This window comes from Lagopus muta, chromosome 1 (assembly GCF_023343835.1).
Source record: "Lagopus muta isolate bLagMut1 chromosome 1, bLagMut1 primary, whole genome shotgun sequence".
Classification (NCBI taxonomy): Eukaryota; Metazoa; Chordata; class Aves; order Galliformes; family Phasianidae; genus Lagopus; species Lagopus muta.
The window spans coordinates 158,989,562-159,009,239 of NC_064433.1; positions in this window are offsets into that span (position 1 = coordinate 158,989,562).

The window sequence follows — 19,678 nt, forward strand, 5'->3', positions numbered from 1 at the left end:
CTGACTCCTCTCTAGTTCAACAGGGATCAAAAATTCTATCATTTCATGATCACTTTGCCCTAGAAGCATCCAACCTTTACATCCCCCACAAGACCTTCTCTGTTAACTAACAGCAGGTCCAGAATTTTCTTCCCCTTGTTGGCTCCTTCACCAGCTGTATCAGGAAATTACCTCCTACACAATCAAGAAATCTCCAGGACTTTCCTCTTTCTGCCGTATTATAATTACAGTAGATGTCTGGGAAGTTGAAGAGTTGAAGTCCCCCATGAGAACAAGGGGTAGAGACCTCAAGACCTCACCCAACTGTCTATAAAGTGTCTTATACACTTCTTCATCCTGGTTGAGTGGCCTCAACTGGGGGGGGGGGGGGGGGAGGAATAAATAAATAAAAAGGAAAAAAAAAATCCTGAACCAAAAAGCAGAAGAATGAAGAACATATTTCTGTTATGGATGATTCAGAAGTAGATGAAATTGAATATCCTTACAACATACAACTCTTAGTTTTAGTGTTATTTTCAAAAGGTCAAATTTTGTAACATTCAAGTTTTGTAAAAATACTTTAAATCTTTTATACAACAAAAATACTGATATAAATATATACATAAGTAATAATAAAAAGTAGAATAAATATATATCTCCCTTTGCCCAAATTTATTTTGGATTAATAAAACTATGCATATATTGCTACTTATGAGACAATAAATCGACCAATTCATCTTTCTGGTGCTGACCCTAATTAGATACAGCCGTGTTTAATTAGATCTCATGCTAATACTCTCCTGGCTACTCTTCTTGGAAGTTATTCCAAAAATAAGTGATGAAAGTATTAAAAAATAAGCTCATTTCTAAGCTTTGTACACTTTATTTCACTTTCATAACATATCATATGGTAAAGTTTTTGAATTGGTGAGAAGAGGCATTAGAAACTTACATTCATTCTCAAGTTATCTGATTACCTCATACTTCTTATGTTTAAGAATGTCCTTCTCTTTTAAGGCAAAAGAGTGAAAATACATCCTACTGTATTTTGCCTTTGAATGCCTGACTTACATATTCAACAGAAGATTTAAAATACTTTTTTTTGTTTGTTTTTTTCATGTGGAAGACGGTGTCTTACTAGCAATGAAAGCTAAGATGTTTGTGTATGTGGTGATTTAACACTAAATGGGCAGCTAAGCAACCACCATGGTACTCTCACACTATCTGTCCTCAAAATGACAGGAGAAAATATGATGAAAAAAACTCATAGATTGAGATGAGGACAGACAGTTAACTCACCAGTTACTGTCAAACACAAAACAGTCTCAGAATAAGGGACATTAGTGCAATATATTGCCAATTGATAGCAGATTAGAGCAGCGAGAACTAAAAGCAAAAGTGAAAATATGTTCCTCTCAGGAAAAGGGAATACATACCACAGCCAGTTCATAACATTTCTTCTTTACTGCTCCTTCTCTTCCCCCATTCCAAAGTATGGTCTCTCCCATGAGTTGCAGCTCTTCCCAAAGAGCTAAGCATCCCACAGGCTGCAGTTTTTTAAGAAGTGCACCATGGGATCCATCCTTTAGGAACAGACAGCTCCAGCATGGGTCCTACCAGACCTCGTGCTCCACTGTGGGTATCTCTCCATGGGCTGCAGCTCCAGCCCTTAGTCTTCTTCTGCAGGGGCTTTCCATGAATAGCAGTTTCCTTCAGGCCGTATCCACCTGCTCCAGCATGGGCTCTTCCTCAGGCTACAGCGAGGATATCTGCTCTGATGATGCCTCATGGGCTGCAAGGGAACAGCCTGCTACACCATGGGCCTCTCCTGGGCTGCAAGGAGACTTAGCAGTGTCTGGAGTATCTCCTGTCCTCCCACACTGACCATGGGTTTCTGCTTGGCTGCTTCTCTGAAATTTTCTCACTTCTTTCTCCCCCCTGCTGCTGTGCCAAACAAAAGGATAATGAATAAGTGAGAGACAGAAAACAACTGAAAGGAGGAGTAGGAGTTATTGAGTAGTTATGAGGAGAGACTCCTACTGACTGATAATAGTTTAATCTGGATGCCATATGCAAACTGAGACTACTTCTTAACAATTAAAGAACCACATGTACTTTACCATACAGCTGTAAATCAACATTCCTTACTGCTAAAAAGCAATATAGGAAGTCTGCTTCAAATGCTTCAAGCCACTCCAATATTTTACCTTCCTCCTTTCCTCAGAAATGTGCGTCTGCTCATTATTTGGGAAATTTACTTGTTTGTGGAGTTGCTGAAAGATATAGTTCTTTATAGCACCAAAGAAAATTGAAAGGCAGCTACTTAAAATAAAAAATTACCATATACTCTTTAGACTTCATACAAGATTCATCAGCTACTGCAATCTCTTGTCTATGTTCTGCTCAATTCCTCCTTTACCTCAACATTACCCACCCAGTTATGTCCTTTTCATCATCATCACTTGCTACTCTTTATCTTCTATAGTTCATAAAGCTACTTCTCCTGTTTTGCATCTGTTTGATTTTTTTTTTTCATTCTTTCCCACTGTAGATAGTTCTCATCTAACAACATCCATTGCTAATAACTTCTATTTCAAATTATTCATTCTAATATATAGCTGGTAGAACTCCATGTCCAAATTGATACATTCCTCCTAAAATATATTTATTTTTCTAAGATTCAATATTCATTTCTTCATTGTTCTATTCTTCCAGTTTTCTGATAGAATTTCCCTTATCCTTGTTATTAAATTTCATCTCAAATTCAGAAGAATTGTTAATCTTTGCACTAAAATATATATGTATATATGAAATGGCTATCTTGATCCTGTGTCACACAAAGTAAACAGGAATGAAATCTGCTGAAATAAAATATCAATTTCTACATGTAGTGTGTTGAATATGATTTTTTCTGTATTAAATTTTCTCAAAAGTTTTTGAGATCTATATCTTTTGTCATAACTCATATCTTCACAGCCTTTCAGTGTGCTAAAATCACAGTCTCAGGTAGGCCTGTGAAAAAATTTAAATCTTTACTTTTTCCAAACCTTACTGAGAATTTCTGTGAGCATCCGTCCACATCTTCAGGACTTTGTAATATCCTAATCTATGGTACTCAAGAACTTAAAACTATTTTTATGGCAAACTTTCAGACTAATCTTGTCTTCTCGAAAATATGTTCAATTAAGAAAGATTAGAGGGTACTTCACAGGGAAAATTAAGGAACTCTGAGCTAAATGTAATACTTCATTAATTTCTGTTAATGAATATTAATTGTTTTTTAACTTTATGTAGGAAAATATTTTCCAGAATACTTAGCTTCAAGATTCTTAATTCATTAGTTCTGATGGTTTTCCTCCACTAAAAATGAATCTGTATTCATTCTGTTCCTTATATTAAGCTTTTGTAAACCTCAACTTCATGCCCCTTGGTCCTCCTTTACTCTGTGGAAATGAATTACTTTCTTTAGTATGCAGATCAGTTCATCAATTGAAAGGCTGATGTCATCTTTTTAATCTTTTATATCTGGACTTTGTACTTTCATTTCTGTCCTTCAACAAAGCAAAATTATTCCTAATAAATTAATTACAATGAGTAGCTCTGATGAGAACCCAGACTATCAAGTAAAAACACATTTTGTTCTCAAAGAAATAAGTATGACACTTTAATTGCATTCTTTAGCAGCAGAATCCTGTTTTCTTTAGAAAATTATGTACATGCTTTAAAATTGTTAAACATACATTTATTAAGTTTTTTGGTGTTTCAATATTGTTGTTTTTGAATATGAGTGTTCAATATTATAGTGCTAAAACTGAGGCAGCATTCACTATTTTAAAAGTTGATAGACAACGTAGATGTATATGGATAATTAAGGTAGATACCCTTATATTTGTAAATTCTTTCTTTACAGGACAACTGCTCATAAGTGTCTCTCCGTAAGAAGTGAAGCACAGAAGGAATCCGTAATGTGTGATAGTTCTGAAACTTTCCATTTCAGCATTAGTGTGAACAGTCTTGTTTTTCCTCAATAATTTTGCATTGGAGATATAATAAAATACTTCTATCTTCTCCTCAGTGATTTTGTCTCACAAGAAGTATTGGAGTCACAATCGAATACTTTTTTTCTTTTGTCTCAGAATGAGTAAGGACATTTTCCTTGGGTTCCACACGGATTGTTTTTAAAAGGTGGCTCACTATGGCCTAGTAAGCAATGGAAATCCTCCAAACAGGGGAAAAGTAGATGGAAGTGGGTCAGAGGCTTCAGATGGTGAAAAAAGGGAAAGAAGTAGGTGAGCACTCTACCACCCTAGATACCACTGAGTATGCCCAAAGGGACATTAGCACATATCTATGAGACCTTGAAAAATAATGAACATGTATGCCAAAGTACTATATATGTATGTCTTAACTGCATAAATGTAGAACCAGAACTCTGAGAGGGTGAGCTTCCTTGTCAAATCGCCCGATGCCCATTATGAGAAATAAAGAAATGCTGCTTTCTTGGAATCAGAGAGTTTTCTTCCCAGATTTTGGATGACACCATGGGGTGCACAAATGGACTGCTCCATCATGGGTCTCCCACTGGCAGTAGCTTCAACCAGGCTTCTTGCTTCAGCATGGGCTCCTCTCTGCAGTGTGCATCTTCCTTCTAGGGCCTGCTTCTGTGTGGTTACTCTGTAGACTGCAGCATCCTCAGACCAATACCATCTGCTCTGATATGGACTCCAGCTTGAGCTGCATTAGGAGTCCTGATATGGTGCAGTTCATGGGCCGCTATGGTCTGCAGAGGGACAGACTTCTCTACTGTGGCCTCTCCATGGGCTGCAGAGAACCTTTTTTCCATGCCTGAAACACCTCCTGCCCTCCTTTGTACTGACCTTTTGACCCTGCAAACCTGGCAGTCTGCAGGGTTGTATCTCTCACACTTTCTAATTTCTCTCTCCCAGCTGCTTCTGTGCAGCAGGATTTTCCCCTTCTTAAATCTGCTATTACAGAGATGCAATCAGTATAGCAAGTAGTTCAGTTCTGACCAGCAGTAGGCCCCTTTTCAGAACTACCTGGAAGTGCCTGTTCTCTGATATTTGGCAGGTTCTGGACTCTTCTCACAGAGCTCACCCCTGCAGTCTCCTCTACCAAAACCTTTGCCAGCTAAACCAAATACAGTACTTTTAGGGGATGTACTTACAGTGATTTGACCATCATAACTATATGAAGAGAAAATGGAAACTGAAAAGCATTACATAGTTTAAGTAGAAGGATTAAAAGGAAATTAAATTATTTTTAACTTTTCCAGGTTCTTTTCTCCAATCAACCAAATTTTAGTGCCTTCTTGGGCTGATAAAACCCTTTCAAGCCCTTTTTGTATCACTGTGGCACATGATTATGAATCTCCTGAAAGCTAGCTCTGTCACCTTTCATCTGCTACCTTCTGCTCCTCCTACAAGCATCTCTGTTTTATTCCACTGACTGTCTTTTCATGCTGTCATAAACTAATTTTTCTAAGTATCTTAATGAAGGTACAATACTTTCCTCCCTTTAAAGGAATGCTCTTGATCTGGAGTCTTTAAGTCAAGACAAGGTGAATCCCTGCTGCCTAGCTTCCTTCACCTTTGTTATGCAAAATACAAAACCAATTAGAAGAACTGGAATAAACAAGTTTAATAGCTTTATCATCCATCGTGCTCTGCATCAACTCTCATTCTCAGAAGAGGACATTAAACTTCACTGAGCTGTAGTACAATTACTCTCTGATGAAACAACTAATTTGTTTTGTATTCTTGGAACAATTCATTTATAGCCAGTTTAGTCTGCAATGTAGATATGAGCAAGGAACACAAATCTTTTCAGGGCTTCTTATTGGAAGTTTATAGCTTCCTAAAGGATATCTATCTGTCCCTCTTTTAAGTTTAACCTCCGAAGAATAATAAAAACAAAAATAAAAATGCATTAGCAAAACTTTACTGAGAACTGCTGTCTTACTTTAAGCTGGAGTAGAACATATTCTTTTCCCTTAGTACACAATGTACATCCTAAAGTCTATTTAATGACCCTATGGTATAGTAGTAATTTTGTTTGTCTTCTTTCTTTACTTTTATCTGGTTTTCTAGGAAAAAAAAAAAAAAAAGAGACTTAATCTTCCACACTATGCTTCTTTTTCTGTCTCTGATAATGAATCCTGTATTTATTTTTCATCTGAAGATATTAAAGATCTAAAATACAACAATTTCAGTTTCCTTCTCCACTAACATTTTTATGTCAACAGGTAACTGTTGATCACCTGTACACATTCCCTTATCAGCATTTTAAACTGATTTTTTTTTTTTTTTTGTAATGATAAGCCTGAAATAGAAGAAACTTAAGAATATTCTGAGGGCTTTCTTAAATAAGCATGTATCTTTTAGTCTAAGTGTTTTTTTTCTCTCATTCTTTATTTTCTCTAAATATGCTCCTTTCTTTTTAAATAAAACAAATGATTAAAAACTTATATTTATCAGTAGGTATGTGGGTTTGTTTCTTTGTTTGTTTCTTTGTTTCTTTGTTGTTGTTTTTTTTTCCCCAAAACACTTATCCACATACACATCGGGATAATTCAAACTAACATATTAATTAAAAAGTAATAAACTGGTGAAAAATTATTTGAAATTGCTTTTTGCTATCCTGAACCTATTGTCAAAATTATGCATCAACTGCTGCAGTTTTCTGGCTTATGACACTTAAACAGCAAAGATTTTTTCAGTTAATACAAAATGAAAAACTTAACAGCATATTTATATATTGGTAAGAAACCTGAGTGGCTTACTCTTGCAAGATGTTTCTGGTCAAAATCCACCTTAAAATCCTTAAGAAAATGACATACTGAAGCATGAAATCTTAAATGCAACACCTTATCTGACTAGAATGCCTCATATCAGCACTTCAGCTCCTAAAAAAGCAGTTTTGAAATATGTATATTTTATTTCTAGTTTGCATGAGCACATTTATCTCAAATGTTTGGCTTCTCAGAGCTGACAGTGCTTGCCATGCATATGTCAACTCTAATACTTCGCGGATACTGTGGATGTTGTTATTGCCATGTTGTTGCTCAGTCTAGGTCACCTTTTGTTATCAGCTCTTTTAAAATGTGCCGTTAACTTGACAAAGACCTTGCAGCCTTATAAACTTTTTTTACAGGGATATGTTAACAGCAAGTTTTTTATTTCTTAGGTAATATAAAGTCTCCTTGATAAGCTATAGGGATACCAATAAAAATTGCATATCTACAAAGAAGTCTACTTGAAAAGCACCCTCCCTGTTTGGCTTGCATTCTAAAGATGCAAGTACGGGGTTGTGGGTTTTTTTGTTGTTTTGTTTTGTTTTTTGTTTCTTGTTGCTGCTGTTTGTTTTCTTGTAATTTGCATTTTTTTTTGTTTTTGTTGTTGTTTTATCTACTTCATTCTTATTTAGTTCCTCTTAATGTTGCAAAACATAACCTAGAAAATTATTAGTTTAGTGGCAGTATCACGTCTTGAACTGATTTCAGACCAGAGTCAAATCTCCAGGGAGGTAGTGAATAATGACTATTTTATAAGTCATTTATATATAGAATATTAGAATAGTCTGCTTCCCCGAAAACCAAGATCTGGGGCATGAAAACATAGAAACAGAGTAAAATCCTGTCCATTTTGCTTTGTCATTATTCTCCACAACTTAAAATTTATTTCCGCCTGTCACTGAACAGAGCAGGTTTCTCCTCTCTGGATCAGTATAGAATTGGCGAAGAGTTCTGAAATTGATGGAATGGACTAGATGGTGTCCAGAGCTTCCTTACAGCCTTGAGCATTCTGTGATTCTGTGCACGGTCACTAGCTTGTACATAAAAATATTGATGATCTTATTACGGAGGCAATGAGTGCATTTTTTTCCATTTATATTCCATAGATTTTTATTTATTTATTTATTTATTTTAAGAACTGCAGAATCACCAGTTCTGGGATCTATTTTTCAGCTGAGAGTTTATAGAAAGAATAAGTCATACCTGATTGCCAACTAATAGAGCCTTTTTCTGTGAAGTATGGCCGACATCAGCCATAGCATAACAGAAACAAGATACTACACCAGCTGGGTTATACCTGTAATACAATCTTCCAGTTCCTATGCTACCAAGAGTATCTTTTACTACAGTTTATCTTTGGTTCAGTACCAAGTTTCAGTTTTCTTTTCATCACATTCATCTTCACCTCCTTTCCCCCCCTCTCCTTTCTTGCACTTGGATTTTTTTTTTCCATTTTTATGTCTTTGACTTTTTTCTTCATTCAAGTTTTTATGAGACTTTCCAGCAAATGGGATTTTTTTGTCTATTAATTTAGCTAATGCTCTGAGACGGAGAAGCTGACTGTGGCTAACAATCTCAAACATCAGTCCCAGGAAATATGCAGGATTTTCCAATGGCAGATTCACATAGATAGAATAGATAAAACTACTGATTCGACCTCTTTTTCTGTTGGAATTAATTTATGTTGGGGGATTTGAGTAACTGATGCCACTGATCATTTCTAAGTGCTTGCACCTCACCATGTAAAGAAAGTAAACCCCTACTTAATTTTAAGATCCTTCTTGTAAACCAATCTCTCTGAGAAGAGTTTCCAGAGTTTCCAAACCATTTGAAAAAATCCTAACAAAGTAAATACAATAACCTAAGTAAATTTCAAATATCAGCCATATGTAAAATATTACATTACAAATATGTAAAATAGTAGAAAAGCATTGAAATGCCAGCATCAGTAACAGTGGCTGGTATTTGGAAGATTGGGTGCCACAAAGAAGAATTGTGAAATTAATGTTATAGTCTGTCAGTTCTTTCCTCCTTTGAGTCTGTTGATTATAAAATTGCAATTGCAAACATGTAGAACAATCTTACACTACTAACCATGGACTGCTTATTAGACACTTATGCAAAGCCACATTGTACATCCTCCTTCCCATGCCAGGGAGTTCTATCAAAAGGCAATTGCAAATAGTAAAAATAATTCCGTGGCTGCTGTTATATGAAAATATCTATCCGGAAACAACTTTTCAAGTGTCATTGCTGTAGAAGAACCAGCTGACTTCAGAAGAACAGACATTAGCTCAAGATTGTGAGCAAGGTACTGTGATATATATCACACATATGATGACTCTGACAGTTATAACTACCCAACATTTTTCATCACAGTGTTCTACTCTACCCTCCTGAAGCCCCATCTGGATTACTGCTTCCATATCTGGGGCCTTCAATACAAGAAAGACAGAGAGCTGTCGGAGAGGGTCCAGCGGAGTGCCACAAAGATGATCAGAGGGCTGGAGCACCTTCTCTACAAAGGCTGAGGGAGCTGGGCTTGTTCAGCCTGGAGAAGAGAAGGCTGCAGGGTGACCTCACTGCAGCCTTTCAGTACCTAAAGGAAGCCTACAAATGGGAGGGACATCAACTATTTGAAAGGGCAGATAATAGCAAGACAAGGGGAAATGGTTTTAAGTTGAAGGAGGGAAGATTTAAGTTGGACATCAGGGGGAAGTTCTTTACAGAGAGAGTGGTGAGGTGATGGAACAGGCTGCCCAGAGAGATTGTGGATGCCCCATCCCTAGAGGTGTTCAAGGCCAGGTTGGATGGGGCCCTGGGCAGCCTGGTCTAGTATTAAATGTGGAGGTTGGTGGCCTGGCCTGTGGCATGGGGTTGGAGATTCATAATCCTTGAGATCCTTTTCAACCCAAGCCATTCTATGATTCTGTGTTTCTTGTGGGTTTTTGTTTGTTTGTTTTTGTTTTTTTTTAAGTGCTATAAGTGAAATACCATTTATACTGTTACACATGTATCTCTCTGAGAGTATATTCCATATTACTGTGACTGCTAACTACATTATAGTTGGGCGATTACTGAGATATACAGTCATTCACGGATTGTAGCACTGAATCACTTCATCATATATTATCAGTGTTTCATAGTCAAGTCGAATAAATTGTGGCATATATGAAAATTTTTTTACCAAAACCTAAGGAATTAAATTGGAAAACACTGCCAGGTACACAAACTGCAATATCACTATTGATTAGGTACTACTACTGTATGATAGTCTAGATGTCCATTCTCGAGAAAAACTAAAAATATCCTACTTATTAATATGTTACTGCTCTTTGTTTCATACATTGCTATTTTTCCTTGTAATAAATTGATCTAAAAAATTATAATAATGATGCATCAAAAAAATTGCTTGCAAACCTCACATATATGTTGTCAGGAGAATTAGAATAGATAGATGTAATCATTAATAACATAATTTGAATTTTAAAAGCCTATTTGCAGTAAGTATATCATTATTACTTCACAATCTTAAAATTAAAATGTATTCTGTATTATCTCCTACTAATTTTCATTTAAAATTAGATAACATGCTATGCATAGTTAATACAGAGGAACATAATTAACCTCTACATGGTTGATGTCTTCCTCAGCATTCTAGTCTAAACACATTGGAGTTATGTAATTACACACAATTATAAAGTAATAAAATAGATGTTTTTATTATATACTAATTACAACAGAAACCTATGTGGTTTATCAAAAACTACATAGCATTTGTATTCCTAAGCAAGAATTTTCAAGCTTGTTATTCTAGAAATAACAATTACTAAAAAACATGGGCTTTACAGAAAATCATGTTCAGTATATTAATAAATACAACTGATCTAAAAACAATGCTTTTTATTTCACAAAATACTGTGAATTTTAAATTTAAATGGATGGTCTCTAAAATTTTGTTATTGCAAATAATAGGAAAACAACTAGAGGAAGCATACACAGCATTAGCATTTGATAGTGTAATAAAGATTAAAATTAAATAAGAACAGAGTTATCACATTAAAAAGATATATGTATTCTTTATTTTATTCTTATTTCCTTAATATAAATGTTTCACAACTGAACTGCAATCGTTTATTGTGAAGATGCTGTTGTTTTGTAGGGTTTTTTTGTGTTTTATTTTTAATATTCATAAAATATGAATGTTAATATTAACTTAAGCTTTCCTATGCAGTCAATGAGATTTCTTTAAAAAATGATCATTCAGAATTTATAACTAAAATATCTGGTGATTTATTTTCATTAAGTTTTCATTAAGCTTTAAGCAAGAGATTAATAATGTGTACAGAGTAAAGAGAATAATCAATAATTACTATTTGAAGGAAAAGACTTTACAATCTCAGAATAATTCTAAACCACCATTTGTTACAGTGCCCATTCTCTCAGGAGTCTGAGACACTCTTAGTGTTCACTGTTTAATTCTTCATCAGAGTTTTGATTTATTTTTGTTGTAGGCTGAGCTCTGATTCACCTCTTTCAGTTCTCACTTTTGGGATTCATACTGGGACAAGTCATAGGTCACAACAAGGGGCAGTCATTTTGTTCTGACTTAGGCACTAAAGATGGCTCACAGCTGAGCTACACATGTTTGTAAAACTGAATCTCCATTTTTGTTTCAGCACCAAAAGTGAAATCTGCCAGACACTGGATACAGTCAATGCCAAGACAATACACTTCTACCTAGGCAAAATTAAAGTTAGTTTTATCAAGAAAAATAAATGTTTTATGTTTTATGATATTTATTTACTTAGGAAGGAGAGCAATTAGGAAACAGAAGGATAATCTCTTCTTGAAAAATCCAGCTTATTTCTTTCCCTGTCAGTCAGGAAGGAATAGAAATCTGCAGTTATTGAGATAGGACTCCTTCCTCTGCAAAATCAGTCAGCTTTACATTGTCACATTTTGCTTAGTGACAGCAGGAGTTAATGAGGAAAACCTATAATGAAGTTACAGAATATGTGTAATAGTAGTGAGAGCAGCAAACGTAATATATAAAACTTGTCTCTTACAGAGACTTACTAGAACATTTGTGAGGAAAAATGTAATTCCAGTTGTATAATTACATTTATATATATATATATGTATATATATATAAAATAAATATTATACAGATTTGTTTAATGATGACTAAAAAACTGTCACCTTTCCTACACTGTTTTTTTGTTTTGTTTGTTTGGTTTTTTTTTCCCCATGACAGTTTCAGAAAATTTTATTTAGAGTATGAGCAAAGATATCTAGATTTTCCTGAGCTTGGAAAAAGTGACTGTTAAATCCAGGGACATGTGGAAGTGAGAATGTCCTCAGACAAAATCCAATAAACTGTAATCAATCATTTCAATTGTGAAATAAAGGCTTGAGAAGACGAAGCTTTGCCACCAAGATGTGACATTGTTTTCCATTAAGTAATGAAGTAGTTACTGCTAGAGTAATCTTTTGTCAAATAATAGGCAGTAAGGACAATTCTTCTACCATTATGTTATTGCATTTTGCTGAAGTACTTGAAACACTAGAAAACAATGTACTGAAATAACAGCAATTGGAATGTTACAAAGGATTTGCCTTTGCAATGAGCAAATGATTTGCTTAGTTTGCATACTTATTGGTTACAAAAGTATCTGTCATTTATCGTTATTAGTGCTGCTCTGAAAATCTTGATAGAAACTACAGATTATATATTCTACTCTGCACACTGAGGAACATGAAGGAATTTAAAGGAAAAAAAATAAAACATGAAAAAAACAAAGGTCAGAAAACCTTTGAAATAAAAATAGAAGGGGCAAGAGAACAATATGAGGTATCTGAATTCTGTAAAAATCTTTATGAATGTCATTTATCTGTCATAGACATTTATTTTAGAATCTTCCTGTTTTAATCCCTACTACTTCCTAGCTCTTAACGGAATAATAATACTCAGCATTCCATCCCATTGTCTCTATTTGCATGTTTTGTGATTTTCGACTTTAGTCAGTTGCTAACAAAAAGGATTCCTCTTAACTATCTTAAAACAATATTCAGAGTGAATTTATATGTCCCTGCTAATCACTTTGTTATGTTTACAACATTTAATCAGAGATAACTACTTTGAAGTCTTGATTCACTCAATCTTTTTTTTAGGTGTTTCCTTCAACATGAGATTTATCATCCCATGGCAATGTCTGTTCACCATTAGCTATGTTCAAATGTAGGCATCAACAGTATGAATGTCTAAATTTGGTCAAATAATTGCTTTTGGAGCACAGTTATTTTCCTTACTTATCTCTCCTACTCTCTTATGAGCTCCATCCTCTAAAGTGTGATGACTTGCTGTCTTAAATAATCACTACAGTTTACAGCATTGGAAACAGATGCTTTCTTGGTAACTGAGTAAAAACATCACAGTGGAGACCTGGGACAGGTCTAAGAAAGCTAATTTAGAAAGCTAAATCCACAGTCATTTTCTCCTTTTATGATGATGCTTGATCAAAAGCCAAACATGAAAACTTCCAAATAAAAATACAAAATTTTTGTTTTAAAATAAAAATCTAAAGCAGAAAATGGCCTCAGGTAACAGAATAAATTCCAATCTGATTCGAACAGTGGATGTGGTAGAGTACATAACATTACACAGCATTTTCAGGGGGGGGGGAAATAATAAATAAATTAAAAGTTTCTGTCTTTTATTAATTTAATTTATAGTTTGTGTAACCATAACAGCTGCAACTAGACCTACAACCTTGAAAAGTCAGTTTAGCAACAACACTGTGAAGTAATCAGAGAGAAAAACTCATAGCAACTAAAAAATTCAATACTAATTAAGTTTGTTGTTAAGAGAAATTTTTGACAGTATTTCATTAGTGAGTATGGCAAAACTAATGAGGAGAAAATTAAGAAAATAAGAACTAAGCCTTTTTCTAACAATGAATTAAAATTGAAACTTTAAGAAAGGCAGTGATTTAAGAAGGAAATGAAATAGAAAACATTCTAACTACTCATATATATATTAGTATATATAATATATATATTAGTATGTATATATAGGTGCATCTATATTTTTGTTATCACATTATGACCAAAACAAATGACATTTTACATACATAACTCTAATATTATTTTCTATGATAAATAGTTAAAAGAACAAAGATTTTTTCCACTTGCGCTATGTAACAAGGGATTCAAATATACAATATCTGAGATCAAGTGGTAATATAAAAGCTTTTAAAGAACAGGAATGATGTAGGTAATATTTTTATTTCTTTATCTATTAGCTAAATGTCTATTGGTGACTAAAGAGGATAAAGAAAAAAAAAATCAGAGGAAAAAAGTAAACACTATCTATCCGTTATTGATAGGCCCTAGTTAATCCATTTCTCCCAAAGCAGATAATTTAGGGATTTTAGACGCCTTGCTGGTGAATTCAGTTTGACACATTAGAGTTTATAAACCCTGTGACCTCAATTATTGAATATGAATGATGGCAAACACTACTAATGCAAATGACTGGTGTCTTAATTTTTTAATAAAATCCAATACTTAGTTAACTAGCTGTGAATGAAGGTTATCTGAATCACAAAACACCACACCCTTCATTTTGAAAGGCAAAAGAGTGTTCTGTCTGTGAAGGTCACTGCTTTAACAGCACACATTCCTTATACTTAGTGATGTGCAGAAAAGAGGTAATATTTTTTTTGTTTGTTTAACTTTTACATAATATAAGGTAATTGAATTGGTTTTTTTTTTTTTTTTGTTGTTGTTGTTGTTTAGAGAGGTATTATTTTTTAATGTTTTCTATTTTGAAACTTCAGTATACCTATTCCATACTCATCTCTATTGCAGTACAAGAGTCCTTGATAGCTTTAAAGAAACAAGCAATGAAGCAGGAGTTACTGATCGAAGCTGAGAGTCTAACTCTTGTGAGAATTGCTCACAAGCCAATAACTTAAGCTCAGGTAAGTGTTTTATTTCGTGATTGCAATGTTGGGTGTTCTGCAAGCCAAACCGCACAGTGCAAGTAAAAGCAGGATCTCATACTTCCTGGTTCCTAACACTTGAGTATTTTCCCTGTTTCCATATTAGCTGAGTACTCCAGGTTGATGCTCTTCCCAAGGAGCTGTGTGGTGCTTACCAGGGTTAAGTAACTACAATTTCAAATGAGTTTTTTGGACTCAGTATTTAGGCTACTAAAGAATATGGAAAAGACCTGCATTAATTTATATCTTCCTTGAGAAGAATGAAATTTACTAGGAAATTTTCTGTGTTTCTAGATCATAAGGAGAACCATGTCCACTAATTTTCTGTGAAATACAGTAAATGGTATATACTAAATAAATTAGTAATTGCATTACTTTCTCTAGAATATGAATAGTTACGATTTCTTACAGCTAGGGAAAAAATGTGCTACAGCACAGATGTTGTCATGGTGTATTCCCTGTTTGTAACTATTTTTCCAGGAGAAGCTCTATGACTAAGATGGCAGTTAACATTGTGACTGAAACTTTCTTTATCTTATTGCTGTGGTTTTCGTAAATCTTCCTGATAATGAGAGCCTAAAGAGACTTAGATTAGCCTGTGGTCTCCAATGATTAGTTTCTCCATCAAAGTATAGTAAGATCATCAAATCCTATATGCAAATTTACTTTAAAAATGTTTTTTACACACATTGAAATAATATTTTTCCAAGACAAGTAGGGATTGCCAGAGTTAGTAAAAAATAATGTTATTAAGTATGAAGAATAGCATACTTATTCGTAGATATGGATCACAGAAAGGAAGATTGAAGCAAATAGCATAGATGCAGTTAGAATCTTTGCAATCCCCAGACCAAAATGCAGGCTGTTCACAAATTTACATGCTTGTGAAAAACAAAACTTGTCCTCTCTTCTTGAGCAAAAGATCTCTCAGTCATAATACACTACAGTGAGGAAAATGTAGTGCTCTCAGAAGATTCTTCTTGGCTACTTATGTAAAATTGTTGTTTAAAAAATGACTATGCAAAAAGTGGGTTTATTGATGCATACTCTCATCAGACATTCTAAGTTTCTAGACTTTGAAATAAGCCGGAAGACACATAATGTCTCTGTGCGCTTTAGACATCAACATTTAAGCTTTCTTGTATGTTTCTATGCTAACGACAGCAGTGATGCACAAATATTGAATCTATCTTCTAATCACTCCGGTGAAGACAGCCCTTTTCTTGAATTTTTCATCATCCTTAGGCTTCTACTATCAACCAATGTAAACAATTATAAAACATTATGCTATAACTGAATGCTCATGTGAATGCCAGTGTGAGCAGTAGTCAGACTTTTATCACAATGCTTGAGTATTGCTGTCCAACAAAAACAAGTAGTAGTAGAACTTTCTGTTGCACTGAGGTACTAAGTTTGCACCCGTGAAGAAACAACGGCTGAGATATAGTACTAGTTAATTAAAGCTTCCTCCAAAGTAATAAGGAGATTTAATATAAATTAAATATTTAAATAAATAAATATAATTTTAAAAATCCTAGTATAATAAGGTATAAATGTAATGTTGACTTCAACTTAATAAACAATGATAGTAATAGCAGTAATACTATCTCTACAACAAAGTGTTTCTGGTCTACTCTAATTATATTTATTCTCTGTATTAAGTAAATTTCAAAGATGAATTGTTATTCACCTGCTTTCTATCCTGTTAGAAACATGATGAAAAACTGAGAACTTGTGCACCTTGGACTAGATTGAGTATGTAAGAAAAAGGTGTTACTAAATTTTCTACGTAGGTAATATTCTTTTTAATGAAATTACAATCTCTTCTGAGCTCATACAGATCACTCCTACAGTATTAAGTGTTCTGTTAACCTGGTCTGGTTATTGAAGTTGAGCTGTAGATCTGTGTTCCTTATAATTATTATGCTGAGCCCCCCAAAAATGTACCCTGTCCTGGTGTGCAGCCAAGTCCACATTGCACACTGAAGAAGGGATTGACACCAGGAATCCAAAACATCAGTCTATACAGACCTGTAACTTTGGAGTGAGGAGGACTCAGCTCTGAAACCAGCCTGCATTTGGGACTCAAATGTGTATCCGTGCACGAGGCTTTACCAAATGGCTCCTCCAGCTCTTGTATAACACAACTGAGAAGGGTAAAACTTGCAGACCATGGCTGCATTTGAGGAGACACCATTAAATCATCAACCACCAGCCCCTCATCCTTTCCAGCCCACTTTTAGGCTGTGTCTCTGCTTTTGCTTCTTGACAGCATGACATGATGAAGACTGAAAATGTAGGCATGGTTTAGTGGGTGATACTGGTGATAGGAGGATAGTTGGACCTGGATCCTTGAGATCTTTTCCAACCTTAATGACTCTATATTATGCATCAGTACTTGTTTTTGAAAAATCAGCATTTGTAAAAAACAACAACAAATATTTAATATATGTTTCTAGCTGGTATAAATGTAAAGACTTCATAAAGATGGAGTTGGACTCGATGATCCTTGTGGTTCTCATCAGATTCAGGAAGTTCTATGATCCTATGATTCTATGGTAAAAATCAATACCAAATGAGATAGTGTTATTTACATCATTTTGTTAATTTATTTAAAATAATATTAAACCAGAAACAGAACAGAATTTGACCAGAAAAACTGTATAAATGTCACACTATCACACCTTCTAATAGGAAACATTATAACTTTAAATAAAGTTATACCATGAAAATAACTAAAGCGAAAATATTAGGATAAAACTAAATATTAGGATAAAACTGTTGAGATTGGGAGATAGTGTTCAAAGATAATTTGCAGGTAGAAATGAAAAAGCAGTTTACAAGAAGTAAATGATATTTCTGGACTTTATTTCCATTTGAGCAGATGTGCACTTCAAATCAGTGAAGTATATATTTTTAATATAACTTTGGTTTGAAAATAATATTGAAGTTTGTAAATATATAGAGCTTACTTTCTAAATACAGCTTGCATTCTAAAATTGCTTCCATAAAAGATTGGAAAGGTTTGAAATATACATATTTTCTTCCTGCTAAGAGCAGCAGAATTGTATCTAGCTTTTCCCACTGTTCAGCATCTGATAGGTGTTCTTTGATTAAATTTCCTATCCATTCCTCCCCACACCCCATAAAAAAACCTCACATGTGAAATGACAAAAAATGAATAACCTCTATATTTGGATAATAGGAATTTCTGAAAATATCATGTGCAATGCAAGTTTCTGCATGCATGTCATAATGGATTGTTAAGCAGAGTTTGATTTCATCATATTTCAATGTTGGATTTGAAAGAGCAGTTATATATTTTTTCACTATTTAACACAAACTGATATCTTTTGGAAAGATTCACGGTTAGGTCTTTTGTTCTATATAAGACAGGATCTGCTTGTCTGCAAAATGCATATTTACGTGTTTAAATGGATGGACAGCAAATGATTGAAAATGTGTTCATTATACAAAAAGTTTTGTGATTCATTTACTATTGAACATCTCTCAAAATCATCATATGTCAAAGCAGCCTGCCTAAAATAGAGTAAGAAAAATTCATACAGAGGTTGGTTTTACAGCAGATTCCATACTGATTTATGAAGGCATTAATTTGCCATTTAGCTTTTAAATTTGACTATTAATAATTCTTGACATACAAAATATAATGCTTTTTTTTTTTTTTTTTTTTTTTTTTTTTTTTTTCAGTGCTATAACTGGTGACCTTCTTAAAAGTATTACTTCCTAGTATGTATGCATTTCTTTAAGAAGCAACGGATTTTTCAAAGTTTCAGACAAAAAAGATTTAAAAATAGTTTGCTTCTAGCTTCCATCCCCCCTCCCTCCTTTTTTTGAATTTATTTCAAATAACCTTCTAGCATCTATGGCACTATGCGTAATTAATTCCATAAGTACCAAGTTGTCACATCATTAAAATACCAGTTTACTGAGGCATTGAAAAACTGTTGCCATGTGTTTTGTTTACTATGTAACTGGATTATTTTTCTGAGCTATATTCAATATGTACAGTACAAAATTAAAAAGTGAATTTTCCAGGTGTTAGTTGATGTGTCATATGTAAAACTATATATTTTCTTGGAATCAGCTTGAAAAGCTTTATTTCAGTGTGTTACTTTATAACAGAGAAAATGAAATAAGCAGAAGTAATAACATAATTCAGCAATATTATGATAAAGATAACTATAAATCAAATACTTTGGTCTAGTAGAATCACTTCTAAATCATAAAGAATCATTTAAGTTAGTAGTTTACCAGAATACATATTGTCAAAGTTGTATTTGTGAAAAACATTGCATTTACTTTAACGCTTATACACAATATAATTTTCTGACATCTCTAATTTTTTTAAGTTAAATTTATATCTTAATATCTCATCAAATAAAGAAGGAATATGTATATATCGTAAATTAATATAAAATGACAATAAAAAATAAGGAAAAAGAAAAAAGTCTGTGAATAACAGTACAAACAATAAAAACAACAGATAAAGACAATGCAAGATAACAAACACCTCTAACTTCTGAAAAGAAGTGAGAACATTACAGTAAGTCATTATGGTTGACACTGAAAATATGTTCAGACCACTGATCAGCAAGAAAACTGGAAAAAATGAGTGCTGGGGTAGGTGAGATATAAATGAAAAAGTGTGAAAAACTTGTGAATAAATACAGAAATTGTTGTTTACCATGACAATAATAAAGACCAGATGCAATCTGAAAAGGATTTAATGTTTATTTTGAGTCTCCATTGGAATCTCAAGAATTTAGCATGGTATATAGAAAACAAATAATTTAAAGTACATAATTGCATTTCAAACCGCAATTTATTTATTTATTTATTTATTTATTTATTTATTTAT